We start from the raw sequence: 10,263 nt of genomic DNA on the forward strand, positions 1-10,263 counted from the left end.
CATCGGTTCTGGCACCACAGTTCACGGCAGCCATGCCCCGGCACGGTGTACAGCACCACATCCTGACCCAGGGACCACCCCTCCATGCCCGCGCTCGGCGGCTTCCCCCGGACAAGCTCCGACTGGCGAAGGAGGAGTTTACGCGGATGGAGGAATTGGGGATAATTCGGCGGTCCGACAGCCCCTGGGCCTCCCCCCTGCACATGGTGCCCAAGGCGGCAGGGGGCTGGAGACCGTGCGGCGACTACCGCAGGCTGAACGAGGCTACAACACCGGACCGCTACCCTGTGCCGCACATTCAGGACTTTGCAGCAAACCTGCACGGCGCGCAGATCTTCTCCAAGGTAGACCTAATCCGCGGATACCATCAAATCCCGATGCATCCAGACGACATCCCCAAAACGGCTCTCATCACCCCGTTCGGCCTTTTCGAGTTCCTCCGCATGCCGTTCGGCCTGAAGAATGCCGCACAGACGTTCCAGCGGTTGATGGACGCGGTGGGACGCGACCTGGACTTCGCATTCATCTATTTGGACGACATCCTCATAGCCAGCAGCAGTCGTCAGGAGCATCTGTCCCACCTCCGACAGCTCTTTGCCCGGCTGCGTGACTACGGTCTAACGATCAACCTGGCCAAATGCCAGTTCGGGCTCGACACCATTGACTTCCTGGGCCACAGGATTACTAAAGACGGGGCAACCCCTCTGCCCGCTAAGGTAGATGCGGTCCGTCATTTCCCCCGACCCACCACGGTCAAAGGCCTCCAGGAATTCGTAGGTATGGTCAATTTCTACCACCGCTTCCTCCCTTCAGCTGCCCGGATCATGCGCCCCCTGTTCGCCTTGCTGTCCGGTCCGGGCAAGGACATTACCTGGGACGAGGTGTCCGCTGCCGCTTTCATTCAAACGAAGGATGCCTTGGCGAATGCCACGATGCTAGTGCACCCCAGAATGGACGTCCCTACCGCCCTCACGGTGGACGCCTCTAACACGGCAGTCGGTGGGGTGCTGGAGCAGCTCATCGCGGGCCGCTGGCAACCCCTGGCGTTTTTCAGCAGACACCTGCGGCCACCCAAGCTCAAGTACAGTGCTTTCGACCGGGAACTGTTGGCGCTATACCTGGCAATCCGGCATTTCAGGTACTTCTTAGAAGGTAGGCCCTTCACCGCGTTCACGGACCACAAACCGCTTACCTTTACATTCACAAAGGTGTCCGATCCCTGGTCGTCCCGCCAGCAGCGCCATCTGTCCTACATCTCTGAATACACGACGGACGTCCGGCACGTCTCGGGTAAGGACAATGTCGTGGCGGATGCGCTCTCTCGCCCTAACATTCACGCCCTTTCCCAAGGGGTAGACTTTGAGGCACTGGCTGAGGCACAGTTGGCAGATGAGGAGATCCCGTGTTACAGAACCGCAGTCTCCGGTTTGCAGCTCCAGGACCTCCCCGTAGGCCCAGGTGAGAGGACCCTACTCTGTGACGTCGCCACTGGCCAGCCCCGTCCCGTCGTCCCAGCACCTTGGCGACGACGTGTGTTCGACTCCATTCATAACTTGGCCCACCCCTCCATCCGCACTACCGTCCGGATGGTCTCCAGCAGGTTCGTTTGGCACGGACTCCGCAAGCAGGTCAGTGACTGGGCCAGAACGTGCCTGCACTGCCAGACGGCCAAGGTGCAGCGACACACCACGGCCCCGCCGCAGCAGTTCCACCCCACCCACCGGCGTTTCGACCACATTCATGTGGATATCGTGGGCCCCCTGCCTGTGTCACGCGGGGCGCGGCACCTCCTGACTATCGTGGACCGGTTCACAAGATGGCCAGAGGCGGTCCCGCTCACCGACACCACCTCCGAATCTTGCGCCCGGGCGCTGATCGCCACCTGGGTGTCCCGCTTTGGTGTCCCGGCCCACATTACCTCCGACAGAGGCGCCCAGTTCACCTCCAGCCTCTGGTCAGCGATGGCCAACCTGTTGGGGACTCAGCTGCACCACACCACTGCCTACCACCCACAGTCGAACGGACTGGTGGAGCGTTTCCACCGCCACCTGAAGTCGGCTCTCATGGCCCGCCTGCGTGGAGCTAACTGGGCGGATGAGCTTCCCTGGGTCCTGCTCGGCGTCCGCACGGCGCCCAAAGACGATCTGCACGCTTCATCGGCCGAGTTGGTGTACGGCGCGCCCCTGGTCGTTCCCGGGGAGTTCATACCAGCCCCAAGGGGGCGAGAGGAAGAACCCGCAGCGGTCCTGGGCAGACTACGCGAGAGACTCGGTGCCCTGGCCCCCGTGCCCACTTCGCAGCACGGGCAGCACCCGACCTGCGTACCCAAAGATCTGCAGAACTGTAAGTTTGTGTTTGTACGCCGGGGCGGGCATCGGCCGCCGCTGCAACGGCCCTACGAGGGGCCGTTCACGGTGCTCAGGAACAATGGGTCCACGTTCGTGCTGGACGTTGGGGGGAGAGAGGAGGTTTTCACAGTGGACCGACTCAAACCGGCCCACGTGGACTTGGCGCAACCGGTCGAGTTTCCGGCACCGCGGCGCAGAGGCCGACCTCCCAAACAGGGCCCGGCCCAGACTGTGGACATTGGGGGGTGTACCGCCGGTTCTGGGGGGGGGTTATGTGGCGACCCAATTACTAGCACACTCGAACCGGCTGACAATTAGCCAGAGCCAGAGACAAAGGTACATAGCCTCAGGTAGTTTCAGTTACGTGCCTCTCCAAGTATCGAGTGGGGGGAGACAGGCTTTTAAGCAAGACTGTGTTTGAGAAATAAAATTAGTCCGTGGTTGCAGTTTACCGACTCCGTGTCGTAATTTCAGTGCTGCGCGTAGCACGTCGCTACAGTGTCACAGTTACAGAGAAAGTGCAGTTCAGGCAGACAAATAAAGTTGCAAGAGCCATGTCAAGATAGACTGAGATCAATAGTTTAAACATTCATTCTTTAGCATATGAGAGGTCTGATTAAAAGCCTGAGAACAATGGGATAGAAACTGTCCTTAAATTGGTGATTCATACTCTCAGACTTTCGTGCCTTCAGGCTGATGGGCAGGTTCTAAGTATTGAGCACCTGTAGGAGGAAAGCAGAGATAGTACCTGAGTGACCCGGATTGCTAAAAAAGGGTGCAGCACACATTTAAAACTTTGTCATTAAATTGAGCTTTTCGGAATCTAAGCCTAAGGCAAATAATCAGGTACGTGGTAAAAAAAAGAACATTAACTTATTAAAATAAGCATAGAAGTGGATGGAGCATTGTCAGTAGAATGACCGAAGTATTCTCTCATGTAGAATTACATATAACGAGCGACACAGAAACAACCTATAAACCTAACTACTCTGCTCCATACAAGTTTTCTCCCATTCTTCTTCATCTTCCCCTCTCCCTCATATGTTTATCTAATTCTCTTTAGATCCACATCAACTGTTCAACTCAACCACTCACTGAGTTCCACATTCACCACTCTTTGGGTAAAGCAGTTTCCCCCAAATTCCCTTTTGGATATATTAGTGACGACCTCATATTTTATGTCTCTGAGAACTGCTAGTGAACTTTGACCTATGCTATGTCACAGCCCCACTGTGCTGCCTATGTGGAGTCTGCATGTTTCCCTGTGACTGTTCGGCTTCCTTTCAGATTCTATTGGTTCTTTAATTATCAGACCATCTGCACTTTGATCAGACTGCCACTTTCACAAGATGTCAGCTCCCAAAACATCCCCATTTACTTACTCTGTTCTCTGGGTGGTTTGTGGTGGGATTGTTCACAGTGGAATACAAAGCTCTCTCAGCCAAATAATCACACTGGTGTTTCAATTACATGACCTTCATTCCCTGTGCTTCTTGGTTCTGTGGTTTCCAGTACCTCTGCTTAGCCTGCAGAATGCCCCACCGTTGCCTGAAGATACTTAACCTCACTTTCGCTGCTCCACACCTACCTCCCAAAAATGTGCTGATTAGTTCAATTTCCAATGAAAATTACCCTTAATGTAGCTAAGTGTCAAAAAAAATCGAAAGGGTGTTGATGGGGAACATGAGATGCAGGGGTGGGGGAATATGGAAGGGGGAAATGAGATTGATGAGCTCGGTCTGTTGGAAGTTAGAATGAATCCAACAGATAGAGTAGCCTTTTTTGTTCCAAGTAGATGAAACCTTTTGTCTATGTTCACAATATCAACCTCCACGATAATTTTAAAGACTTCTACCACATCAGTTTACCAGCCTAGAGAAAATGCCCTGGCCAGTTCACTCTTTCCTAATAAGTGAATCCCTTAGCTGAGTCAGGCAAGCTCATTCCCCATCTGTGATTCATGCTGGCAGAGATATGCTGGTAAATAATTACAACATTTTCCTGCAAAGCATTAGCTTTCTGAAATGCTAACACTTTGTATTCTGTGGGACTGGTGTTTAAAAAGAACAAAGTTTATCAAGTTCCTAAATAGTTAAAGATCAGCTAAAGATCGTAAATTACTAATTTGCAGCAGTACTCTAAAGCAACACTGCAAGGAAAAAAGACAGTGCAAAGTATTTCTCAAAGGTAAGATGGAACAAAAAGATAAATATCAAAGAAAACTTCACCATAAAACACCAAAAGTCCAGAATAAGCTCTGAGCAGTCGAAGCAACTGAATATGGGAAGGTTCATATGGTGCAGACTGATACAGAGGGAGTGATGCAGTGTCTTTTGGATCAGACTATAAACCACATTCCCATCCACCCTCTCTGGTGGTATTCAACACTTTGCCAAAAAACAGCAGTGAGTTATCAGTTGTGCCCTGGCCAACGCTTATCCCTCACCCCATGTCACTTAAGCTATTTTTTATTTCTGGTTATTTTCCCTTTGCTATTTGTGAGAGTCGTCATGTCCTGATGAAGGGTCTCGGCCCAAATCGTTAACTGCTTACACATTTCCTGCCATATGCGGCCTAACCTGCTGAGTTCCTCCAGCATTTTGTGTGTGTTGCTTGCAATTTCCAACATCTGCAGAATCTCTTGCGTTTAATGTCTGTCTTCCTTTTTTCAGAAAATAAAGAAATAAAGAGCAATCTTCATTTCTCAAAGTCCAACCCTACATCTCCAACGTGAGAGGTGGAAACGCATAAGGCCGGCCAACAAGGCTCTGGTGAAGCTGTAGAGGCCAATCCCATGTACAGTGGATACAGTGAATTACAGAAAGATGGACGGACTCCAACCATACCATTGACTTTGTGAGAAGAGGCTAATCTTTGAGTGAATACATGATGCGGTTCAGGTAAAGTCATCAGGATCCTGCACAGTTGACAACTCTTTGGTCACCAAAGCCCATATCCAGCTTGGATATCTGGAAGGCTAGAACCATGTACCAGGCAGGAAAATCCATCATCATAGCAAACAAGATGAAAAGTTACAAACTGTCCATTCTTGGACTGAGTGAGACAAGATTGTTATGAACCCCGTAACTGGGTCACTTACCAGCAAAGATAGAGAGGTCCGTTGAAGTCTGATGGTACTATTTTTAACAGTATTTATTAGTAAAAATACACAAAAATAATATCAATGCAAACATACAGATAATATACGTCATCAATACTAAATCTAAAAAATGTGGGTATAATAATAATCAATAAGAAATAAGCTCTATCATTGTCTAGGGGATAATGTATTGTCTGATGGAAATATAAAAGTCACTCAGTTCATTCAGGCTGCAGCCTTTGGTTGGAGTCAAGAGAGAGATTTTTAGAAACTTGCCAGCTTTTCCTTTTAATGATTTCAAACCTTCGAGAGTTCCGTTGGTGTGGCCTTTCCTTTAGCCAAAGCCGTTCTTCCGTGGCGAGCCCGCCAATTCCCATGCAAGGGAAAAGGACGCACGCGAGCCCCACCGGCTGTCGCTATTAAACGCTGTCACGGGATTTCTAGCGTTTCTCCTGGTGCGTCTAAAGGGGTTGTTCCCCAGACCCTCTTTTATCCTTACTCACGGGGTCTCAGATGTCAATCAGGTTGGGATGATGCAATCCCTCAACCAGCCCACTCTGGTCATCCCGAGGGCTTCAATGAATAGTACAGTACTCAATACACAATTCCGTCTCCAAGAGACAATAGCCGTTATCAATGGTTCCGTTTCGCTGAGGCCAGGACACATTCTAACCCTTGTGGATTCTGCGTGTCTCTCTCTCATTTCCTGGGTCCCAGACCCGAATTAATAGCGATCTTGCGATTCTCAAAAAGGAGGGGGCTACTTTGTACCCTTCGGCCCCTCAGAGTTGTGGCACATTCGTAACACCCCCTTCCTTCAAAGCCTTTTTACCATCGGTAAGAATGAATTAATACAGAGTCTTACAGGATTTTAGAATCTAACACAATACAAAAGAGTTTTTTTTCACTACAGAGTAATACAGTTATACATTCAATTCAGCATCTAGACAGTTAGTGATTACATTGTCACTTCCTTTAATATCTTAACATCTTGTACCTTACTAAAGTCTTGTAGCATCAGACTTCAATTTGCTAACCACCTATTTTCTTCAGCTAACAAAAACTAAAGAGTTGTGATCTTAGCTTACGTGTATACTACAAAAGTTCATGCAAACACTAATCTTTATTGTTACTTTCAAACTTAACAGTCAATCTTCCATGGGGGTTGTCTTTATTATTCACATGCTTTGTCGAAATCCCTTAAACCCGGATCCTGTTAGTTGAAATGGCATCCCATCAACCCTCGCCCCTTTTCCAGTTAACTCCCACGTGGTGAGCTTGTGCACCAGGGTGGAATAGGCTTTCGCCCGCTCCTTTCATAGGAGTTATTTTATCAACAATGTGTTCCAAACTTAGACCATTTTCCGAATTTCCACACAATTCTATAAGTTTAAGCAAGTTGCTAGTTTTCTCTTCAGGACCCTTCATGCTATTAGTTCTCAATTTAAGATCTGCAAGCGATCCCTCTTTGTTCAAACAGCATTTCGAATTCTGCTTTTTCACACCACACTCTTGAATAACAATAGCGTGTGGGGCACCTTTACATTCCAACTCAACCCGTAATTGATTCACAGGCACCGCGTTACCAAGCCATTGTCTCTGTAGCCTGGATGCTGCTTCTGACATCAATCCAGACTTTAAAGTTTCTTCATTCAATTTAGGAACTACACTTTTCCCTTTTCCTTCAATAATAATATTCACCTCACCACCTTTTATCTCCTCACTAACTTTTAACACACCTTCGAGCACAAACAACTGGGAATTCTCACTTCCCACTATTACCAAGGTTAACCCTTTCTTCAGTGAACCAAGTCCATCTGACCCACAAAGACTGCATTCCTTTTCAACTGAATCAAATACCTCAGACTTTTTCTGAGCTCCATTACTAGGTTCAGTACCACGTGCATCCACATCTTGGACACACTCAAACGGGACATCTGCCTCTTCCAGGCTTTCAATACCCGTACCCTTTTCAAATTCTAAATTCCCCTGATTCTCCCAGCTACTCTCTGGGCAACTCCCTTCCGGAGTAAACTCAACCCCGCGGGCTGAAACAACCTCATCTGCCAACCCTGCAGACTTCTTCAAGGTAATGGCATCCTTTTCATCTAGGACTGCCCTCATTTCATTATCGGGAACACCTTTAGAATTTTCAACTTCTTCAAACAGTTCTGCCAAACCAGACAGATCATCCATGTCCAACCCTGGACCTTTTAACAGCCTTATCTGTTTCTCATCTTTACTTCGTGCCTCTATAAATTTCCTCCTGGCTAAGGGCAGGACTACCTCCTCGCCCTTACTCTCTTTCACTTTCCTATTCTCCGTTTTACTACCCTCTAAACCCTCTTGGTACAGGGTCGGTAAAAACGTCTTAGCCAAATCGATACTGGCCGGATTTAAACTGGTCTCTTTCTCAGCTGCCTTTCTCGACATGCTGCGAGTGATCGCGCATGCGGGATAAATCTTGGAATCTAGGGGCGGGACCTTAACACTCACAGGCTGGCTCGTCAGCTTCATTGCTGACCAAACCTTACCATCGGCTAAATCGTTACCAAGAAGGACGTCCACGTCAGTTCTCGGGAATTCTGATCGCACCCCTATTTCAACTGGTCCAGATACCAGATCACAATTTATAATGATCCTATGCAAGGGCACCGCTTCTGTCCCTTTTCTTACGCCTCTCAAAGCCACCAAAATCCAGTACCTTACTGCTAATCAATGACAGCTCAGCTCCCGTGTCTCTCCAGATCCGCACTGGAACTGGTGTGTCTTCCTCTCTCACAGACACGGTTCCTTCTGAAATACATGTCTCAGACCCTTCTCGTACTCTGTCTACCTGGGGCTCTCTCGTCGATTTACTGATCACCACAGCACATCCTATAGGGACTGCTGCTTTCCATTTTCCTGTCTCCTTCCTCGGAGCAAGGCACTTGGATGCAATATGACCCACCTTTCCACAAAAACAGGTCAAGCCAGGACACCTCCTGCCATCTTGCCTTTCTTCCTCCTTATTTTTACCACTAGCTCCCGGCTGAATCTCTGCCTCAGCCAGCGGGCTTTCTCTACCATTCCCACGGTCTTTCTGGTAACTTTTATTCGAGGAAAACTTTGTCTTGTGGGTTAGGGCATATTCATCTGCGAACCTGGCAAATTCGGATATGGACTTATTCGGCTTCTCGTTCAAATACATCCGGATATCATCCGAAACACAACATTTAAATTCCTCAATCAGAATTAACTCCCTGAGACACCGAAAATCCTCTTCCACCATTTCTGCCGCACACCAGCGATCCAAGAGCACACCCTTCTCATAGGCAAACTCTGCATACGTCTGATTCCACACTTTCTTTAAATTTCTGAACTTTTGTCTATAGGCCTCAGGTACCAATTCATAGGCCCGAAGAATGGCCTGCTTTACTTCCTCGTAATTCTCATACTCCTCCTCGTCCACAGACAACGCCGCATATGCTCGTTGTGCCTTCCCTTTTAACACACTTTGTAACAACGCCACCCACTGATCTCTGGGCCACTTCTGACTCACTGCCACCTTTTCAAAATGCAAGCAATAACTATCAGCATCTGTCTCCTTGAACAGAGGTACTAATCTAAACTCCCTACTAACATTAAACCTCTCCTCTCGGTCTGGCCCTTGAGCTCTTCGCTCTTTCCTTAACGTCTCCATGTCCTGCTCATGTTGCCTCTGTTTCTCCTTCTCCTCATACTCCCTCTGCTTTTCAGCTCTTTCCTTCTCCTTTTCAGCTGCTTCCAGCTGTTTTAACCTAATTTCATGCTCCAACCTTAATTTTTCCAACTCTAACTGAGCCGTCCCACTAGCTGGTACCTTTTCAGGGATATTTTCCAATACCTCAGCTGAAAACACATTCTTCACAATGTAATACTGAGTTATGGCCCTCCGCACCTCCTGCTTTTTCATTGACAACCTCACCTCTGCGAGATTTAGTCCTTTCGCAATATTTATCAAGTCCGACTTTGTAGCAGCCTCTAGCGCCTCCAGAGTCGGGTTTTTTTATAAGTTCATCTACGTCCATCTTTGCTGGTTTTCTGTCTGGTTACCCACGCAACCAGATCCAAGTTTGGACTTAAAAGCCCGATTTACTGGCCCTCCAATTTGGTATCAAATCCCGGATGAGCCCCCAAGTTGTTACGAACCCCGTAACTGGGTTACTTACCAGCAAAGATAGAGGCATCCGTTGGAGTCTGATGATACTATTTTTAACAGTATTTATTAGTAAAAATACACAAAAATAATATCAATGCAAATATACAGATAATATATGTCGTCAATACTAAACCTAAAAGTGCGGGTATAATAATAATCAATAAGAAATAAGTTGTATCATTGTCTAGGGGATAATGAATTGTCCAATGGAAATATAAAGTTTGCTGCAGTTCACACAGGCTGCCGTCGTTTGTTTGTCGCTGTATTGCAATTGTTGGAGAGAAAGAGAGAGATAGGAGAATGGGAACAGTTACCGCTAAGTGTTTTGCCAACTTTCCTTTATGATTTTGATCCGTCGGTATCTCATTGTTATGGCCGTTCAAGTGTGACCTCTCCTTTAGCTAAACCGTTCTTCCGTGATGAGCCCGCCACCCAGGCAAGGGAGGACGCACACGAGCTCTCACCGACTTTTGCTATAAAATGCTGTCCCTGGATCTCTAGCGTTTCTCCTGGTGCATCTAAGGGGTGTTCCCCAGACCCGTCTTTTATCCTCACTCACGGGGTCTCAGATGTCAATTAGGTTGGGATGATGCAATCCCTCAACCAGACCACTCTGGTTGTCCCCTGAGGGGTTT

Source organism: Hemitrygon akajei, chromosome 1 (assembly GCF_048418815.1).
Source record: "Hemitrygon akajei chromosome 1, sHemAka1.3, whole genome shotgun sequence".
Classification (NCBI taxonomy): domain Eukaryota; kingdom Metazoa; phylum Chordata; class Chondrichthyes; order Myliobatiformes; family Dasyatidae; genus Hemitrygon; species Hemitrygon akajei.